We start from the raw sequence: 18,812 nt of genomic DNA, 5'->3' as shown, positions 1-18,812 counted from the left end.
CTCGGCGAGCTGCGGGGCAGAGGCGTGTACCAGTGGGAAAACCACAGGATTATTGACTTTCTTTTGAGCAGAAAACGGCTGGCTTTGAGCTTGCCCGAAGGCCAATGGTGATGATTTACTTTAAATCCCTTTTCACCTGGACAAGGCATTCGAATTCCAGAATATCTGTTCTTCTGTCAAGGAGGGCTTTGCTGTGCAATTCAGTTTGTTAATAAAGCTTATTATTGCGTGAAAGACGAAAGCGCTTTCCAAGGCAGATGCTGCCTACCTGTCTGTCCCCGCTGTCCTGCCTCCGGTAAGCTCGGCCAGGCTCCGTGCAGTGGGTTTCCAGAGAAAGCCCATCGCCTCCCGCCGCCACGCACAAAACAGTGCAGGGGAGCGCTCAGTCAGTGCTCGTGCTCGTCCTGACGTTTACACAACGAGACCTCCAAGGAGCTGCGGACGCTGACGGACAGCCCCTGGCACCAGCCCGAGGGCCGGCACCCCCAGCGCAGCATCCCTAGGGGGGGTCCGACCGCAGTGGTCCCTGTAACAGGTGAAGCTATGTAATCGCGATGTCCTCATTCTGTTTTGCACATGGGTTTTTCTTTTTGTAATTCCTCAAATTGGGTATTACCGCTATGGCCATAACTTTAAAAGTCAACACGATGGAGCACAAGAAGGCAGACTTTTTCCAAAAAACCCTAAGCAAAGGTCCTTGTATATGTACAGCAACTTTCAGCTATGCAAACTAAAAGGAAATGAAGTAAAATCTTTTTTTATACTGACTATTCCTTATGCATCTAGACATATCGGGCCTTTACATCAGGCCCGTTTCACCAGCAGCAGTGGTAGGGTTGTCCTCAGCTGAATCTGGCCCATTCCTCCCAAAAAGAACTAGCAGCCAAAGGTTTCTCAGTAGGCATGAATGAGCGAACACTAAGCAAACAAAAGTAGGAATTAATGAGCAATCAGAAAACCAAGCTGTGATTTGTCACCCATAATCAAGGCTAATTAATTGTCACTTAAGTGCAAACTGCAGCACAACACATTGCGGTTTCCTGCCAAAGGCTTTCCAGAGCACGAGCGGCAAGGCACGGCCAATAAACCACGAACCACAGGGAACCGGGAGCTTGAACGGCAACAGAAAAACCCGGGGGAGAGCCACATGAGAGCCCCCGGTGCGTCTGATGGAAACCTTTGAGTTCTTTTCATGGCACAGGTACGTTACTACCGCTGTCTGCATGACTTCACCGGCAGACCGCGATCATGGGTATCATCACAGAGCTGCCCCTGGGGATGGCGGGGCTGCCAAGACCCAGTGGAAGCCCCAGTCGGATCCTCCCAAACTTCAGAAGGGCTCGGGCTAGCACGCCAGAAGACACAGCAGTGCTGCACGCCGTCCTTGCTGCCTTGCCTCGCTCACCTGCGCTCACCTGCAGCGTCGCAGCCGGCGGCACGGTGCCAGCCCCTGCCCGGCCGAGCCCCACGGGCAGCACCGGGCTGCCAGCAGGCGCGGGGCTGCCGGCCACGAGGGCTGCGCGGGGCCTCCGGTGGGGACAGCAAACCAGTGCGCAGAGCGTCCCCAGGAGACGCTCGCTTTTCTGGGAAACGAGCAAAATATGTTCCCTTGTGCTCCGCATGACGAGGATTGTTAACCCAAGCAGGCGCTGGGTTTGGGTTGGAAGTTGCAATCACAGTAACACAACCGTCGGGCTATAAAAAGAGACGTGACTCAGATGTCAACCTAAAAACAAGGTTCCTTCTAACCACATGCAGATACAACTCGCTCGTTGAGCCCACAATGTGACCAGGATATTTTCAGACCCACCCGTGTGATGGAATGAGAGGGGGCTGGCGCATCAGCCTGCCCTGGACAGCAGAGCCCCACCTTGTAAGGGTCCTGTGCACCTTTGGGCCCCAACAGCCTCTAACACAGCACAGTTGAATTCCCTCCCTGCATGCTGGTCCTGGCGTGCCGATGTCTATACCTGTCCACGAGGACCCATTAGGATCACAGTCAGTTTTAGGGGGGCCAGGACCCATGCACTCATTGCTGCCAACATCCTCAAAGCACCTCTGCCTCCGCTGCCCAGAAGAGATGTGTCCATGGCCCGTCTGCCCCAAAGCTGGTGAAGAGTCAAAAAAAGAGTTTTGTTTGGCTGTCATTTTTAGTGGAAAAGGACGTACAAAGATGTTTAATTGAGATTTCATCAAGGTACTTCATATGCATGAAATTAACTGTCCAATACATACAGCCAAAGGCAAGTAGCCTATAACAATAAGATGAACCAGGCACAAAAAGACCACGGGTGGTTAAATCCCAAATGCAGAGCCTCCAAACTGCTCAGCTACTGCCTTTTTCTCCAGTTCCCCTCTCTGCTTAGTGATTGAAAGTTTTTGCTCCAAAGCCCTCCTGCGCATGCAGCTTCACCTGCCCCATTACTCCATTTTCTAACTGTGAATCAAATACTCCAGACCAAGTGAGGCCAAAGCCAGAAATCAGGTGCCAGTTTTAAAAGGTTAAGCTGAATGTGATTAGAAACCTTTCTGAATTTCAGGGCAGATTGCATAATTAGGATTAATGTTGCATCCTGACCATGAAAGAGCTGCAGGTGCAGCACCGGGGGGCCCCCGGTGAAGCAGGCAGCAGCCAGCGGAGGCGAGTTTCATCTGCCAGAGACGCGCTGAATTCCAAGAGCTGTGCGGGAACGTCGCCTTTGCTGCCAGCATCTAAAATTTCCCTTTTAGCTCAACCCGCTTCCTACACATGATATTGCTCTGAGCGCAAAGGCTCTGCTACATGACTAATGTGCTGCCCACCCTGCAAGAGGACACAGCCCGGAAGGGGAGAGCAGGAGCAAGGCAAGCACCTGCACCCACCCGCAGGGCAGAGCGCGCCGCGGGCTGCAGACCCGCTCCTCGCTGCAGCGAGGGAGCTTTTCCCCTTGGATAAGTGATTATGAGTGATTGCAGGACTTGGTGCATGACCCACTGGTGAAGAAAGCACAGTATTACTTACTACTAATTGCTGTCTTCTGGAGGGCGGCAGCTCATGTGCTGCCCCTCCAGCCCTCGGCCCGGGGGCTCAGAGGCACCGCAGCAGCCGGCAGCGCACCCCAGGCTGCCTGAAGCGGGGGCAGCAGGGCCAACCCAGAGCTTCGCCTCGCTGATTTAGCACCTGGGGAAAAATCTGTCCATGGCCAGAGACTGCAGCCCCTCCAGACAAGACTCCACGAACACTCTCACCAACCCTGTCAGAGAGGTTTTTAAACAGAAAAATGAAAACAAAAGTAATCTAAAGGAAGCAGCAGCAGCAGCATTTTCCAAAATGTAATGAGTTCAACCAAATGTTTGAGAAACATATTTGCTGCCTCAGGTTGCAATTATGAAAATGCAGACAGAGAGAGTGATGTGCTAGAGAAACTGAGGGAAAGGAGCTGAAACACCCTACAGAGCCACATGTAACCCCGGGGGGTCACGCTGCACCTTCCCTCCTCGGTCTGCCCGAGAGGCTGTGCTGCGGGGCAGGGAGCAGGAGAAGAGAGCAGGAGCAGGGAGCAGGAGCAGGAGCTGCCCCTTACAAACGTTTATCCTTCACCACGGCAGCTACATTTCAAACGCCGGTCTGCCAATGTCAGTGCTGTGGTAAATCTTTACCGAGGAGCCCGCAGCAGGAGCCGGGGCTGTGCTCAGAGCCGCAGCTCTACCAGCCCAAAGCAGGAAGGTGCCTTGCGCTGACCTGAATTGCAGTGCGACAAACTGGAGGGGTGATTTGCTTCCTTGAAAGGTCCATTACAACGTTGGCGAGTGAATACGCTTTTGCCAGAGAGAATATTACCTTTTTGTCTTAAAAAATGAGAACCACCAAAATGTAAAAAAATCAACCAGACATTAGAGATGAAAAGTCAATAAAAAAAAAGTCAGCATTAGCTGATGAAAGCAAATACTTCCTGTAAAAGTTTTCATTAACTGGAAAAGGGAGTTTTTCCAGTGATAAAAGTTGAGATGGAAAATTTTCAAATCACCTGATCCTATACCAATTTTCAGAAAATTAAACCATTTGTCATCTTGTTCAGACTCCAAAGCATCTACAGAGCACAGCTGCTATTATATTATTTCTGACATAGAACATCAAAACAAAGACAGGAAAAATCTGACTGTCAGTGCGGTTCTGTCTCAAACGCAGACCTTTTGGAAAGCACCACAATTTCGGCACATCCGCTGCGTTGCGAGCATATGGTCCGCTCTGGAAAAAAGAGCCAGCCGTGGTGAAACAGAAGTGAATTCCTTATTATTGCCTCCAAATCTCTGACACCGCTGGAGGCCAAAAGCAATATTGGAATAACCTCCGTTAAGCACTGAAGTGGATCGGCTGCGGCATCTGCATTTTCCCCAGGCCCTGGCACTCGGAGGCGCCTGACGGAACAGCTACGGCTGTGCTCGCTGGGGAGATTCCTCGTGTCTCCAAAAACACCCTGCCTGCAGAAAAACTGTCTGATAGGAACTCCCCATCATCTGCAGCACAGAACCAAACTAATTAGCCTTCACCCTCTCATGCTCCGTTTAATAACCACGTGGGAATTGCATTTCAGAGTGCCATTTAGTGGGAACAGGCAGGCCCCCGCGCCCCATCAGACACGACTTCTGCTTTACCGTCACCTCGTTCCCGGGAAGCGCTGCCTTTTCGCACGGCTCCCAGTTACGGCCCGGAGAAAGGGGCACATTTCGTTGTGTCTGTGATTCCTTGGCTTCGGCTTTTGCCCTCAGCAGCTGCAGGGAGCCCCTGCCTGCTGGGGAAGCTGCAGCTGGGGGCTTGGGGAGGGTCTGCAGCAGCACGGGGACGCTGCAGCCGCCAGCACCAGGGAGGTGTTGGGGTGGCCATAAAACATGAGCGATGCTGTGAAAAACCAACACCATGGAAAGATGCCAGAGAGAAGAGAAAGAATTAACCTATCTGATGATTACTCACTTCAGAAGCATGATTGTGTTTATTCTGCCTTTACCACCCCCTTCGGGCTAAGTGGCTGAGGCACGGCTCCGCTCTGTGCAAGGCAAAGGCGATGCTCAGGCAGCGCTGCTCAGGCTCCAGCCCGCGTGCCGGTTTTGCTGAGCATGGCAGCTTCTAGCAGTTGCCTTTGCTCCTCTTTGCTGTGACTCCTGTCCCACACCCCGTGGTTTGCAAGTCCCTCCTTGTCCCCCAGATGTCCCAGACGTGGCGCTGGGGGTCTGCAGCTGCCCAGGGGAGCAGCGTGCTGAGCACACGGCGTTTCCTTCGGGCTTGTTGGTTTTTCCCTTACGTTATCCAATTTCTGTGAAATTAGGGCTGGTGAGAGAAGAGCAGCAGGCAGCCAGGAGCGGTTCCTGGCCCCAGGGGCCAGCAGACACCAGCCACGAGGGCTGTGCCCATGGCTGGGGATGGCACCGCAGCCACGTCAGCCACACGGGCCATGGGCCCCCACAGCGGCACCCTGCTCCTCCCAGGCTGGAACAAGAGACACCACACAGCAGAACCACATTTTCCCCAAGCCTCTGTGTTTTCAGGGATATCTGCTCTTTGCAGCCTCCACCTGTGCCCCCAGTGCTGCTTCACATTTGCAAACACCGCAGTCAGGTTTTTCGCATGTGCAAACAAAACCACCTGCCTTTGGTGCTGACTCACAACTCCTAAAGGGGAGGAAAAAAGCCTGCCTCAGGACACACGCCAATTTTCCACTTATCTCCACATGTCCTGCTCACTTGTCACACAGCTCAGCGGGTCTCTGCAACGTGCCTGTCCCCGTGCCACGTGCCGCACGCCTCCAGCAGGCACCGACCCCTCGGCGGCTGCCCACGGTCCCACGCAGAGTCTCTCCATCACCAGCCACGGCTGCGCACAGGAAAACGTCTGAAACAGGCACACCTCCATTCCAAAAGCCACCCAGCAGCTGGGCTGAGTAACTACTGCAGAGCCTGGGACCCACATGCAGCCTGGAGAGATCCCACAGCTGTTTCTGAAACTCAGAGATCTCTAAGAATGTTAGTGAACACCCTTACAGCAGGCATGTTATATAGAAAACACATCATACATATTCATCATACAAACCCTCTCCCTTCAGCAAAGATAACTATTTTACACTATAAATGGTGACTTCAACAATAAGTGATGTAACAAGTGAATCTCAATATACTGTCAGAAAAAGAGTTTGATTTATATCTGTATTTAACGTGCCATAGCTGTTCTGTCTCTATTCTATTACACCGAGTAATTGCTTCATTATCTTAACACTCCAATTATTGTGGTAGCAGGGCTCTTTAGCTTGTTTTCAATGAAATTGTAATTATCTGCAGCCACACCAGTTCACTGATCAAAGATGTTGTGGGATTGATGACTTGCCTCATCCCTGCATACCAATGTCTTCCAAGGTCCACCACGCAGCAGCAACCTGGCTTGTCTGCCACCGCCTGGAGAAAACCCTGTGCAAAGTTTTCGTTCTCCAACGCAAAAGGTTTAAGAGTTTACCGACTGATGCATGGCTAGGCATCGATACCGTCTGAGCACATTGCAGGTTCACAAATGTTGTGCCAGTATCTGAAGCCTGCAGGCCCAGGTTTCATGAGGAGCCTCGGCAGTACAGAACTTGGTGCGGAGGTTGCTGACTCTCCTGCGGGTTGCTGACGGACCAACGCGGAGAGCCTTGCTCCACTGCGGGGCTGGCGCGGTGCTGTGTGCAGCAGGCAGCAGCGGTGCTCTGCAGAGGTGCGTGAATGTCCCAGAGGGTTCTGGCCAGAGGGATGTCTTCTCAACGCTCAGGCTCCCTGACAGGCCACTGAACCCCAAATGAGCTGCAGTCCAGGCACGTGGCCTTGTCCTGAAATGCACGCATCCGAGGCGCGTCGTCCTCTCAGCTTAGTGCCTGACACGGGCACTGAGTGAGGCACGTGCGAGGAATGCCCACGGGATCTCGCTCAACCACATGGACTCGACTGGGAGCCTTGGGCTTCTCACCACGAGCCAGAAGGCCCCAAACCCCAGCACCGACCAACGTCACTGCCCTGCTGAGACATTCTCACACTGCGCATTCCTGGTGTCGCTCCTCCCGGCTGCAACAGGAGGAACCAGGTCAAGAGGAGACTTCCCAAGGCTGTTCCAGAGTTCATTGTTCAGCTACTTATAAATCCATGTACCAAGAAGGGCAGGGCTTGTTTGGGACAGGACAGGAACTGTGACCTTCAAAAAGACAAAGAACATTTTAATCACACACTGGTTTGCTGGGAATGTGGTTGGCAGACGTGCAGAACGCCACGCCGATGAACCAACGCCAGTTATCGATAATGACCGTCCCAAATGAACGCAGCACTTTCAGTCCAGAATCTGACTGTTATTTCAACAAGTGCCCGGCATGCCGAGGAAGCATGCAGGGACCCCTTCCCGTGGCCAGAAGCAGCATCCCAAAGGCCATGCAGGGGACACGTCACCAAGCACAGTGAGAACCTGGCCCCTCTTCCTGCAGGGCCTGAACCGAGTGCCAGGTTCTTCCGTGCATGAAGTGATATATTAGATATAATACCTGCCCAAGCACATTAGGGTAACCAGCCCATGGGGTTAGCAACAAAGAACAAAAGCACAAAGTGGGGACAACATGCGCAGTGCCGCTGCCTGTGCTGGCATGGTACCATGGAGGCAGGATGGGGAGAGCACAGCCCCGTCCGGCCCCGGAAACAAAACGGGGAAAAGGGCTGCTTTATTCCAGCACAACGCTTGGAAATAGTCTCAGGTTTTGCTGGGTCTGGAGCACAGTGCCTCAGAAGTTCAAAAGGTACAGGATGCATGTGCACAAACCCCATCCATTTTGCAGTAATTATCACCCTGGTCATTTTTCTTTTTCAGTAATTATTCCTAATGGTCAGATTAGTTTCATTTTCCCTCATTTCACCAGGGAACACAATCAGCCAGATCTCTGCTGGCAGAAGTCAGAGTAACTCAATTCTTCCTTAATGGAACTACTTGAGTTTACTCTACTTAAAAACAAAGAAACAAACAAACAAAAACCCCACAAACGTCAAAATGCTTTGGTCTTATTTTCACATACACGGTGCCCCCTGCCCTGTGGCGGCTCGGTGCGCTCACCGTCCCCGGGAAGGCAGTGCCCCCGCAGCCCCTCTGCCAGTGCAGCAGTCGTCTTTTACCTCCAAAGGAAGCATCTGAAGGCTTTGCAGAATTAAAATGGCTCCTTATTTTCTGTGTTCAGCTGGCACTACCTTCACTATTCCTTTACTGTCTTTTGCCACATGACAATAAAACATTACCTGCATGCACCTGAAATCGCGATCTTTCTCCACACTTCTGCCAACCTCACAAGGACTTGTGCTTCCATCTTCCTTCACCCGCTGCCTCCGGTCTCTCTGGGACCCCGGCGTTCCCTGAGCGAGCTGCCACGGACAGCACGGCAGGCTTGCGGCATCCCACAGCGCCCACAGCCCCTGCCTGGGAAGGCTCTGCTCACGCAGGACAGCAGCGGGGGCTCTGTGGCTCTGGACCAACAGGGCCTCGAACAGCAAAAAAGTGGGAAAATAATGGAAGCAAGTCTTTTTAGATGGGAAATAACAAGGGGAGTACAAGATTTCATGGCATGTCATTCTTCGTACGCTTAACCCTGAGAGTACCAATTAGATTCCTGTTCAGAACAGTGTCCAGACCTAACACAAAGAAGCAAAATGAAAATTTGGAAATGGGAGTCTAAGCCCAAACTTGCTTCTACAAAAAGGCCATAAAACAACAGCAACATGGTTTGAAAACGGCAAGGGAGATCATTTCTCTTGCTGAATGGCTCAGGATGCTATAAAAGCTGCCATTTCCACAGCATGTACACGTTATTTGTCACCGAGTTCTTTAATTGAGCAGACATTCAAGAGGGAGAATCTGACTCACGTAATTGAAAAATTCCTCTTTGTGCTCCTAACTATGTCTTTCAGCAGTAGAATTGAATTTTGCCCTTTATAAAACCCTTTTGCAAGGTTTATATGACACTTGGTTCAAGCTCGGACAAGACGCTTCTGGGGACCTGAGTCACCAGCATCCATCAAGCTTTCAGGGGTCCCACGGGCTCCGTACAGCCCATTAAACGTGCCATGAAAAGTTTCATGGGAAATTAAACATTTTGATAATGACTGCGGTTTTCACACATGCGTATGCCCTAGTAGCACTGGGGCGGGTTACGGGGACAGCCTTTTCCCAACGAGCACAGGTTTCTCACCTTGTGCTCGAGGTTTCCCCACCCCAAGGAAACCAAAGTAACATCGAGGTGTGCGGGGACGGTGCCTGGAGCTCACCACTTGCCTTTTCGACTGCCCCATTTTCTCTCTCCATCGACTGTCGGCCGCGTTCTCTTCTTGTGCCTCCTCCTGGGACACCGCTGCGCCCATCCTGGCGGCAGTGCCTGGCACCACGAGCAGGGACTGCAGAGCCCAAAGCCCCACCAGAGCTGCTCCAGCACCTCCGGGTCCTGTGCCTGCCAAAACACCTGAGCCAGGCGCATGTGCTGCAGGGCACCACGGCAGCTGCTGCCCCGGGCCCCAGGGGGACAGAGCAGCCAGCCACGGCCACCGCTGGAGGCAAAACAGCATCCTGAGCACAAGGAGAACGAGAAAGTTAGAGAGGGACAAAAGCGCAGCCTGTGATCCTGCAGCAAGCAGGATGGTTATTGCCACAGTGAGGGTGAAAATGATGATTCAAGTAGTCACAAAACACTAATTTTATGAACAAAAAGATGACGCCGTGGGGATCACACCCCTCTAGAGGCTGCAGGGGCTGGATGTACAGGCCTGCAGAGAAAAAGATTAAATGGCTCCCATCCCAGTCTGCAAAAACTGAACCGATGGAAACGTTACAGTTCTGGTGCATGGGTGTTTTGATGCAGCAGTTTACAGACTGGAGATAGTGGAATTTATTAGTTGGATATAAACCCACAGTTTTGTTCAAAGCAGAGGCAATATATGAGTCACCTACCCAACATACCTACACCGCAGAGAAATAATTTGTTCTTCTGGGAAACGTTCCTGGAATGCAGAATGGTTTTGCTTTGGGTAGCTCTGTGCTCCTATCAAACATGCTGCAGTGGGACTTCTGTGTCTATTTAGAGTAGCACCGTTCAGAAGCTGCGCTTCAGATAAATCATCGGCATTTATAAGCCAGGATCCAACACTGTTGGAGATGCAGAATCCCCTGCTCCTTTGAGATGTATCTGGGCTTTATCCCTTCAGCTTCACACAGGGAAGTGGCATTGCCAGTGACCGTGCTTCCTGAGTTCATCCTCCTGGCATCCTCCGAGTTACTTCAGCTGCCACAAAGACCGAAAAATCATTCGAAAGACATCAACTACCAGGCAACCACACATGAAACTGCAAGGAAAGAACATAACTAATGGTGAGAGACCATAAGTGTCTCGACACCTCCCAGAATAACTGACACTTTCTGTTTATGGGACAGAAGGCTGGTGGTCAACAGACAGACACACACCACTAATTGCAAGGCTGAACAGGCTTTCTTCTTGACCCTGAGTGCTGAAGCCTGCGTTCACATCTTTGTCTTAATGCTAGGCTTGCGGGGAGATTTAAAGGTCACCACATCATTGCCATTCAGCATTTCCCTGGGGGGCGTGAAAAGAGAGCTGGAAGTCACCGCACACTTAACGAGCCTCTGGTGTGTCTGCATGGGAAGATTCGCCCCTCGCCCAGGCAATTCCCTCCGTCAGGGACTGGGTTATCCAGCAATGGAAAAACAACCCACAGAGGACTCTCCTATTTACAAGCTCAGAGTTATTTATTTTAGCACTGGAAGGAAGCGTCCCTAGCTGCACCCCAGGCAGAAGGGCAGCATGTAAATACCCGGGGTAAGAGCTGCAGAACCTGGTGAGAAGCACGAGGAGAGCGGAGGCAGCCCCGAGAGGACAGCGGGGCGCCGAGGTGCCAGGCCCTGCCGGGCCGCGGGGCCTGCTCACAGCTGCCGGGCCCAGGCCGCAGGCGCCGGGCAGGGAACTGAGGCGAGCCTTCCTCTGCTGCTGCAGCTGGGTGCCTGCCGGGGGCTGCAAGCGGGGACCCGGTTTTCTGCAGTCTGCTCCAACCCTGGTGCCAGCGCGGGGTGAAGCTGTGCCTGTGCCCACCACACGGCACGGGGCAGTGCCGCTGGCCGGGGCTTTGGCAGCGGCGCCGTGGCCTGGCCGTGGGCAGAGAGCAAGGAGAAGCCGTCGCCCTCTGAGCAGCTCCTGCAGAGCCCGCGCTGCCCAAGCCCCGTGACTGGAGTCCTCAAGGTGCAATATCTGGGGTCTGAGATCGCAAATACTCCGCCAGTTTTATGACCAATTCCCACGGTAGTCCTCCGTTTTGTCCCTTTAGAGCCAAAATACCAAGATATGCCCAGAATAGCAAACCACAGGCCTGGTGAATCTCTGCTCTACGTGCTCACATTAAATGCTGCTTGTTATTCTATCCGCAGGGTAGCTCAGGATGAGCAGTATGGCTGAAAACCAAATTTTCTGGAGTTTCCATTAGGCCCAACCACAGCAGAGTACATTTGAAAGGAAGGTGAGCCTGTGCATTTCCCCTCTGGGAGCGAACAGAAGGAAAAAAATAACGTCTTGCCATGTAAAGAGAAACCACCCGACTCCGTCCTAATTGCTATAAATTATGTTTTCTGGAGCTTTATTTCCATGCTGGGTTCACATGACTGACTGTTTCTAACTAGAAGCCATTCTCTTAGATGCTTCCACAAAACAAAGAATTAAGAAGTGTGCCCCATTTGGGATGTAACCCATATGAAATGTATCTGTACAGGTGTGCATCCATACTACAAAATATCCCGAATGCTTCCTAACCCCATACCTCCAGCACTGCACTGACACCACATCAAACAGATACAGGCAAAAATTACTGAAACCGCGATAATAATTTAGGCACTCAGCCCCTGGAGACTGCCATAGCCTTGCTCACCTCATTCGGTACTTACAGCCTGGTTCAAGCCTGCTTACGGGGTCTCTGCTCTTCTTGGTCCTCTCCTGCTCCTCGCAGCCATCTCGCTCCTCTTTCACCCTTTTCAATTTCTTTTCATTGCACACTTCTCCATTTAGTTGGGTTTTCATCTGTTTCATTTTGCTTCCCTTCATTCGTTTCACTCCTACATTTGCTCCCATGTGTCACGTAAGACACTTGTCCTTGCAATAAAGTGAACAGCTGCTTACATCGCGCTCCCTGTGGCTGCCTTTAATTTTCTCAGTTCCTTGTTCTTTTGGAGAGGAGCAGAGGAAGGTCCTGACCTGCTGCGGCTATCTCTGCGGTTCCCACGGCCCTTCTTGCAGCCGTGAACCCGGCCACGTGTGCCAAATTCCAGCCGGGGTAGCTGCTTGCTGCCAGACTGGGCTGCGTGCACACCGTGATGTGTCCACGCAGCGGTGCTGCCCACCACCAGCACCAGGGCTGGGACATGGCACCCGAGGTGCCATCAGTGCCTTGAGCTCACACGGGGTGGGACGTGGCCAGAGCTCAGTGGGGGCATTTCAGACCATCTCCCAATAACGACAGTACCAATCACTGCTGGCATCCACGCTTCCCATGCTCGTCACAACAGCCACCATTCCAGTCTGGGATGTTTTGGGAACACGCTCCAGATTTCTCAGGAGGAGCCGAGCACCACCCTTCTAATCGCCCTACCACAACGGATGGCTGCTCGGCGAGTTTGTTCCTCTCTGGGCCTTACCCTACAAGTAGGATACCAGCTTGGCCCTTAAAAAAACAGCCAGCAAGCTGTTTTGGCAAAGCTGGGGGAAAGAAGCTGTATGGTGAAAGGGAAAACACTGAATCAAATGCAAGATGTGGCTGCTAAAATATACATATATATAAAAATCCAAATTTTGAAGATGACACAATTTTGGACATTCAGACAACTTCGCAAGTTGTCGAGTCTTCAAAATAACTTTGGTCTCTCTCTTGGAAACCAGGTTTCTGGGTACTTTCAGCCTAGTTTGTGGGTGTGTTTATTTACTCACCAAGTCATATTCTTGAGTTAATAAAATGGGTTTTAGTAACCCCTGAAACAACAAAATGTTTCCCAGCACTGGCACACATTTAGCAACGAGGGAGAAACAGCAGCATTGGCAAAACATCTCTCTTCCAACCACACAGCTGCTGAGGTGAGTTTATTGTAGGTAAGGCAGCAATGCTTTACATCATGGCATGCAAAGTAATCTTAATAATCAGACGTACTTTGTACCTTCATATGCCGAGTGCTCAGATTGCACAAATTCAAGAAAAGACAGTTCCCACATTCCAAGTTTCTCAACCAGAATTCCTTTGCTCAAGTATTTATTTTACGATCCTATGAATTAAAAGCAAGGAATCTTGATGTATATGAATGTTAGTTAATTTAAATATTAAGCTAAACATAATTTGATATTATCCTTTTCAAAAAGGAGACTATTTCTTATTATCTGTTTTTATTTCATAGACCCAAAGATCACCCCAAAGCTATGCTGGCTCTATGAATATGTTCAGAAGTATTTTTCTAATTTCATCGTCATGCTAAAGCTTCGTGTAAGTCTGTGAAAGCTATTCAGACAGCCTTGTTTAAGTTTCTATAAATTAGATTTTCTAAAAAATATTTTGGAAAAAAAAAAGTCTTTCTCAGTTCTCAGGCAGATCCTCTGTTTATCATCACAAAACAGAAACTACAGGTTATGGAGGAGCGGGATTAGACTGCAGGGGGAGGGACAGGCTTCTCGCATTCGCCTGCACACATGCCTTAGATTATCCCAGGCTACAGAGGGCTGGGGTTTGGTAACAGGAACCATGACTTCCCAGAAAGACCGTTCATGGCTTGCTGCTCCAGCCCGAGACGCGCGTTTCCTGCTCTCTTCCCTGGAGAGCAGCGAGGACAGGACGGGCTCGGCCGAGCCTCCGGGGGTCTCGGGGTGCAGCTCTTGCTGCTCTGCTGCAGCAACCCAAAACGCTACGCCAAATGAAGATGGGTTTGATTTAGTTCAATTTGCAAGGTCAGAGTCACTGCTTGAGAGCTCCAGTTTCCTACAGAAAAACTGAGGCAGTGCAAGCAAAAAAAGGCTCCTCGTTTCTCCTAATTCCTGCAGTGTTACCCGCTGGGCAGCGGGGTCTGTACCAGGCCCCAGGGGCAGCGCGCCCGCGGGCTGCCCGGGCAGCAATCGGCAGCCAGGCCACGGGGCTGGTGGCTCCAGGACCCGCCGCGAAGCTGCAGCGTGGCACCCAGCACCGCGGCACCCAGCACAGCGCGGCACCCAGCACCGCAACGCCACTAAACCCCTCGGTGATGATTTTATGAGCTCTCAAAGGCTCGCTTCTACCACCAAGCATCAATGAGTCACTGCCACGCTGCTGCTCCTCCACTGAAAACAAAGCCTGTTGCTTTGTAAATGGGGCTGGTTTACGAGCGCTTTTACTAATAAATTATTTCCTTTGTGGCAGCCATCCCCACAAACACCCAGGCCCCAGCGCTGCTCCAGCCAGCATCAGCTTTACCCTTGGGTTTCCCCTGAAGCCAAAACACGGCCAGGCCCAAGTGTCTTGCATAAAGGCAGCGCCGTGGCTGTGGCTGCGCTCGTGGGTCCCCCGAGGGCCCTGCGAGGCCGCCTGAGCCTCTGGGGCCATCGCACCCCGAGCTGACACCGTGCCTGGGCACCGCATTGCCCGGCCAGCAAGGTGGCTTTAGGAATCTGTCTGAGGAGCAAGACGGCATTTTCATGAGAAAAACTACTATGTCTCAGCAGTGAGTGAATCTGTACATGCATTTAGCTCTGCAGCTATTTATAATTACTTACGACTCATTTCCTTTCCAGTCATTAAGAGCTTCACTGAAATAAATACCCCTCTTTCAGCTGTTGGTATGAATGGCACCAAAAAAAAAAAAAAAACAAAAAAAAACAGTCAATCAGTTTTCCAGCAGCACTAAACAGAATAAAAGTCACCCCAAAATACTCTAAACACCATGCTGGGTGTGGTGATTCTGTCGCTCAGACGCTGGTGAGAGCAGCAGTTTTGTGAGCAGCAGGTGTACGAATCCCAGCAGCCTGCCAGTGCAGCACAGCAGTGACACTGCTGCTGCCATCGTCGGGCTTTGGGTCTTGCTGCTTTTATTTACGCCTCTTCATTGTGGCCTCAGGTGTTTACAGGGCTCGGCTTGATGTCTGTGTTTGGTTTCTCACTCCGCCATCCCCTCTTCATGCTGACGTGCGTGCTTTCCTCCTGGAAGATGGGGATCTCCCCACAGGGATCCTCAATAACAGTTTATCTATGCAAGCTGTCCCAGCTGTGCTCTCAAAATTAGGTGTCCGTGGGATTTTGGTGGCTTGCTGCTCCCTCTGCGGAAGTTGATTGCGAAAATGAGCCCCCAGCTCGTGAATCGTGACGTGGTGCAGGTGCTCACACAGCCGCCCTGCTGCTCCCTTCCCTGCTTTGGTTGCTAACAGCTGTTCTGCTGCTGTTTAACAGAGGGCAGCCAGAAGACAAGCCGCCGTGCGCTGTGTAGGTGACAACATATCGCACTGGAGCCTTCCAACGGTGGTGACGAAAGTGATGGACCCACTTTTCAGCCCACCTGTAGGTCCAGCAAGCTGCCAGGAGCAGGGCTGGGCTCACCTTCCGCCGTCACACCTGGACCATCCGTGTCCCTGGGCGAGCAGCAGGGCTGCGACCTGTCCCAGGAGTGGGACTGTGCATTAATGGGCAGCTTCTCTGGACCCAGCTGCAGCCCCAAAAAGCCTCCAGAAGCTGGGCAGCCCTGGCCCGCGGTGTCCCCAAGGGAATTACGCTGTTCCCACCCTGTTTCAGTCCCGTTCACGTAGCTGTGGGCTCTGCTCCGCAGGCTCCCGGGCACAGCTCCGCACAGGGCAGCGAAAGCCACCTGAGCATGGCACCACCACATCTGCTGCCTGGGGACACTGGGCTGGGAATTGGAGGAACCTGCTGGAAAAAAAATAAATAGAAAGTGCCTGTGCAGAGGAACCTGCCAGCCTGCAATTCATCCCTCTGCAATGAAGAGCAGCTGGGAAAGTGTCCATGTGCCCAAGCACACAGCAAATGAAATCCAGAATCCCCACACTTCGATCCGTTCACCTGCAGGGAACAGACTGAGCTGTGAAAACAAGATTATACCCAGCTGGATGGGGAAAAAGGTCTATGCAACTTTATAGCACTGATGTTTGCTGTACTGAGGATAAAATAAACCCACGCACAACCCCAGGTGGGATTTTGGATTCCTACTGCCACCAGCCCGCAGCTTACACGAGGGGATCTCGGTGTTTGAACAGAATGGATCACAAACCCACCCAATTTTTCTGGGTCGGTGAAGCAATTCGCATGATACTACCAGAGGGCCCGGGACAGAGCCAGAACACGCACTGGGGACGTTGCTCCGGCTCCGTGTTGCCCGTCACCACCCCGAGCCAGCAGCAGGGGTGCGGGTGGCAGCGCCTGGCTCCTGCAGGGGCTGTGGCCGGGGTCTGGCCCCGGGCAGCACCGAGCCCCCGCCAGGCGCTCGCCCACCCCACGGCCCCGGCACGGTGCGCGGACGAGTACCGCCGAGAGCCCCAGCAGCTGCGAGGGGCTTCAGTCGTTTGTGGTGGAAACAGCCCGCTGGGGTGTCCACTCTGACCGATGTCCAGCTACTGAGAATTGGACGTGGTTTTTGTTTTTTTTTTCTGTAATTTTCAGTAATTTGTGCTGTAAGTGGCCCTGCCCGTGACAGCGAAACCGCACTGCGGCTATTCAGAGACTCGGAGGTCGTCGGGTGTTTAAAAGCAGCAATTATCACCGTTAGTCACAGGGCCCCACCGGCCCTCTAAAATACAGACCCTTGGAAGTGCTAGGATGTGTTTTTTCGTGTGCTTTGCCTCCTGCAGAGCAGATGCTATTTCACAGCCACAGTGGAGGCACCTCTGGCTCTACCTGCCCGTCCCTTACCGACGCGCACCCGCAGCAGCAGAGATGGGAAATCCTGCAGGTGGTTCCCTTCAGCACCCCATCTACATTTCGGGCTCCATTGAAACGCCGTCAGCTGAGATCAAGTCAGGGTCTTGCACTCTTGTTTCTGGAGAGCAGAGGCGGGATAAGAGCGGATACCACTAATGGAGAGCAAACAAGCACTTGCAGAAGACAAACAGCGACGTCGCTGTGGATAGTACTTCCAGGCAGAAGTGCCTCTCTCAGAGCTCAGATTTCGATATCGCAATGAATTGGTTTCAAGGACCCATCTAAGGACTGATTGTCAGAGCAAAAGCTAATACAGCATTTAAAAATCCAGTGAACCAACATGAACGATAAATAATTGCTAGTTACTTATGAGGTGGTAGTGGAAGTTCTGTGAGAAAAAGTATGGTTAAACCTCCCTCCAGAAAATAGTCACTGTGAGTTATTTGCTCAGCTGTAATCAGGAGGTACGAGTATTTAATAAGGCAATTATTTGAAAAAGATTTTAAAAGGCCTTTGTAAAGATTTAGCACTCAGCTAGGGATGCCAGCAGCTGCAGAGGGGGTGGCCGCACAGTTCTGCTGCCGTGCGGGGGAAATGTTATTTTTAAGGAAGTTATTTTATTACTGCAGTGCTCTCCGTCACATTAAAAAGAAGGGCTTCCTACACAGCTTACGCCAGCAATTGAAACCCCCAGAAACAAAACAAAACAAAATATTCTATTCCTAACATGTTTGGGCTGTAAAATGTCTTGCAAAGCACCTACCAGCCCATGGAGACACCGTGGGATCTCTCACGCGCTGGGCGCTGCTGCGGCCCTCTGGGCAGGCACCCAGCCTTGTGCCACCGCCTGGCCCGCAGATACGAGGGGCAGGCAGCGACACAACTCCCTGCAAGCACACGGCCACGGATACCTGCCTCTTCTTGCACCCGTGTGGATCTTACCTGGGGAGAAGAAGCCCGCAGAGGCCGCACGATGCCCTTGTTCCAGTGCCTTTGGGCTGCAAACTCAAAGAAGAGGCGTAAAGCGCACCTTTACACCAGATAAACCTGACTTGTACTGACCTCCCTTCGGCCGCATTTATCCCTCCCATCGCTCACGTTCTCCATAGAAGCACGCGCGCACACTCGTACGTCTTAGCAAGGTGTTTAACAACTGGCAACCAGAGGCAGCGGGACTGGCGGGGGTTGCATGCCGCCACCCCCAGCTTCAGCAGCGTGGTGCTCGGGTGCACGGCATGGAGAGACCAGATTTTAAAGCAAGGTTTAAGGAAAGCAACGCCTATGCATCAGCAAAAGACTATTCTGATGATTTAAACCTGTCCTAACCAACAAATCACTGATGGCCAACTGCTTATGGCCTTGTGATAAAGGCTGAAAGCATTAATTGGAAATCTTGCTTTAAAATGAGAAGGAAAATTGGAGTGTTCAATCATTTGTACTGCTGAGGTCTGACTTAACAGCCTTAAAATACTGCTCAGTGCCTAGTCGCAGGTGTGCGTTCTCTAACCGAATGGTTTTAGTAAATTCTGATAATTTCTCTTTTCTTTATTTTTGGTAATGAGAGCCTAACACACAGAGTCACCTAAGAGCTCAGCATTTGTCAGACAAGCGTGGGACATCAGCCTGCCGGTCGCGGACAGCTCAGCTGCCTGTTTCCTACCCAAAACTTCTCCCCTTCCCCAGTTTCCCTCTGACCACGGGAGCGGCTCCTGGCTTTACGTGCTCTCAGGCCACAGCCGCCTCTCTCCGCAGAGCCAGCTGCTCAGCCGGGATAAAACGATGCACCCAGAAAACGTTTCAGCTTTGCCATCGCTGAAGATGAGCCTGAGGTAAAAGTACGTGGTGGGAAGTTGTCTAACCCAAGC

At 51.9% G+C, this 18,812-nt stretch overlaps 1 long non-coding RNA gene across 1 annotated transcript; it reads right to left on the bottom strand.

The window, feature by feature from the left end:
• Nucleotides 1-4,795: 4,795 nt before the first annotated feature.
• Nucleotides 4,796-17,659, bottom strand: LOC136791624 (uncharacterized). Its single transcript, XR_010833988.1, has 3 exons — nt 16,939-17,659; nt 9,977-15,942; nt 4,796-7,189 (listed from the first exon to the last, which is right to left on the bottom strand). It is a non-coding gene; the product is annotated as an uncharacterized lncRNA (long non-coding RNA).
• Nucleotides 17,660-18,812: the final 1,153 nt, after the last annotated feature.

The sequence above is a fragment of the Anser cygnoides genome, chromosome 10 (genome assembly GCF_040182565.1).
Source record: "Anser cygnoides isolate HZ-2024a breed goose chromosome 10, Taihu_goose_T2T_genome, whole genome shotgun sequence".
Classification (NCBI taxonomy): Eukaryota; Metazoa; Chordata; class Aves; order Anseriformes; family Anatidae; genus Anser; species Anser cygnoides.
Note: the sequence above shows the minus strand (reverse complement) of the source record. Positions and strands in the feature narration are given on the sequence as shown.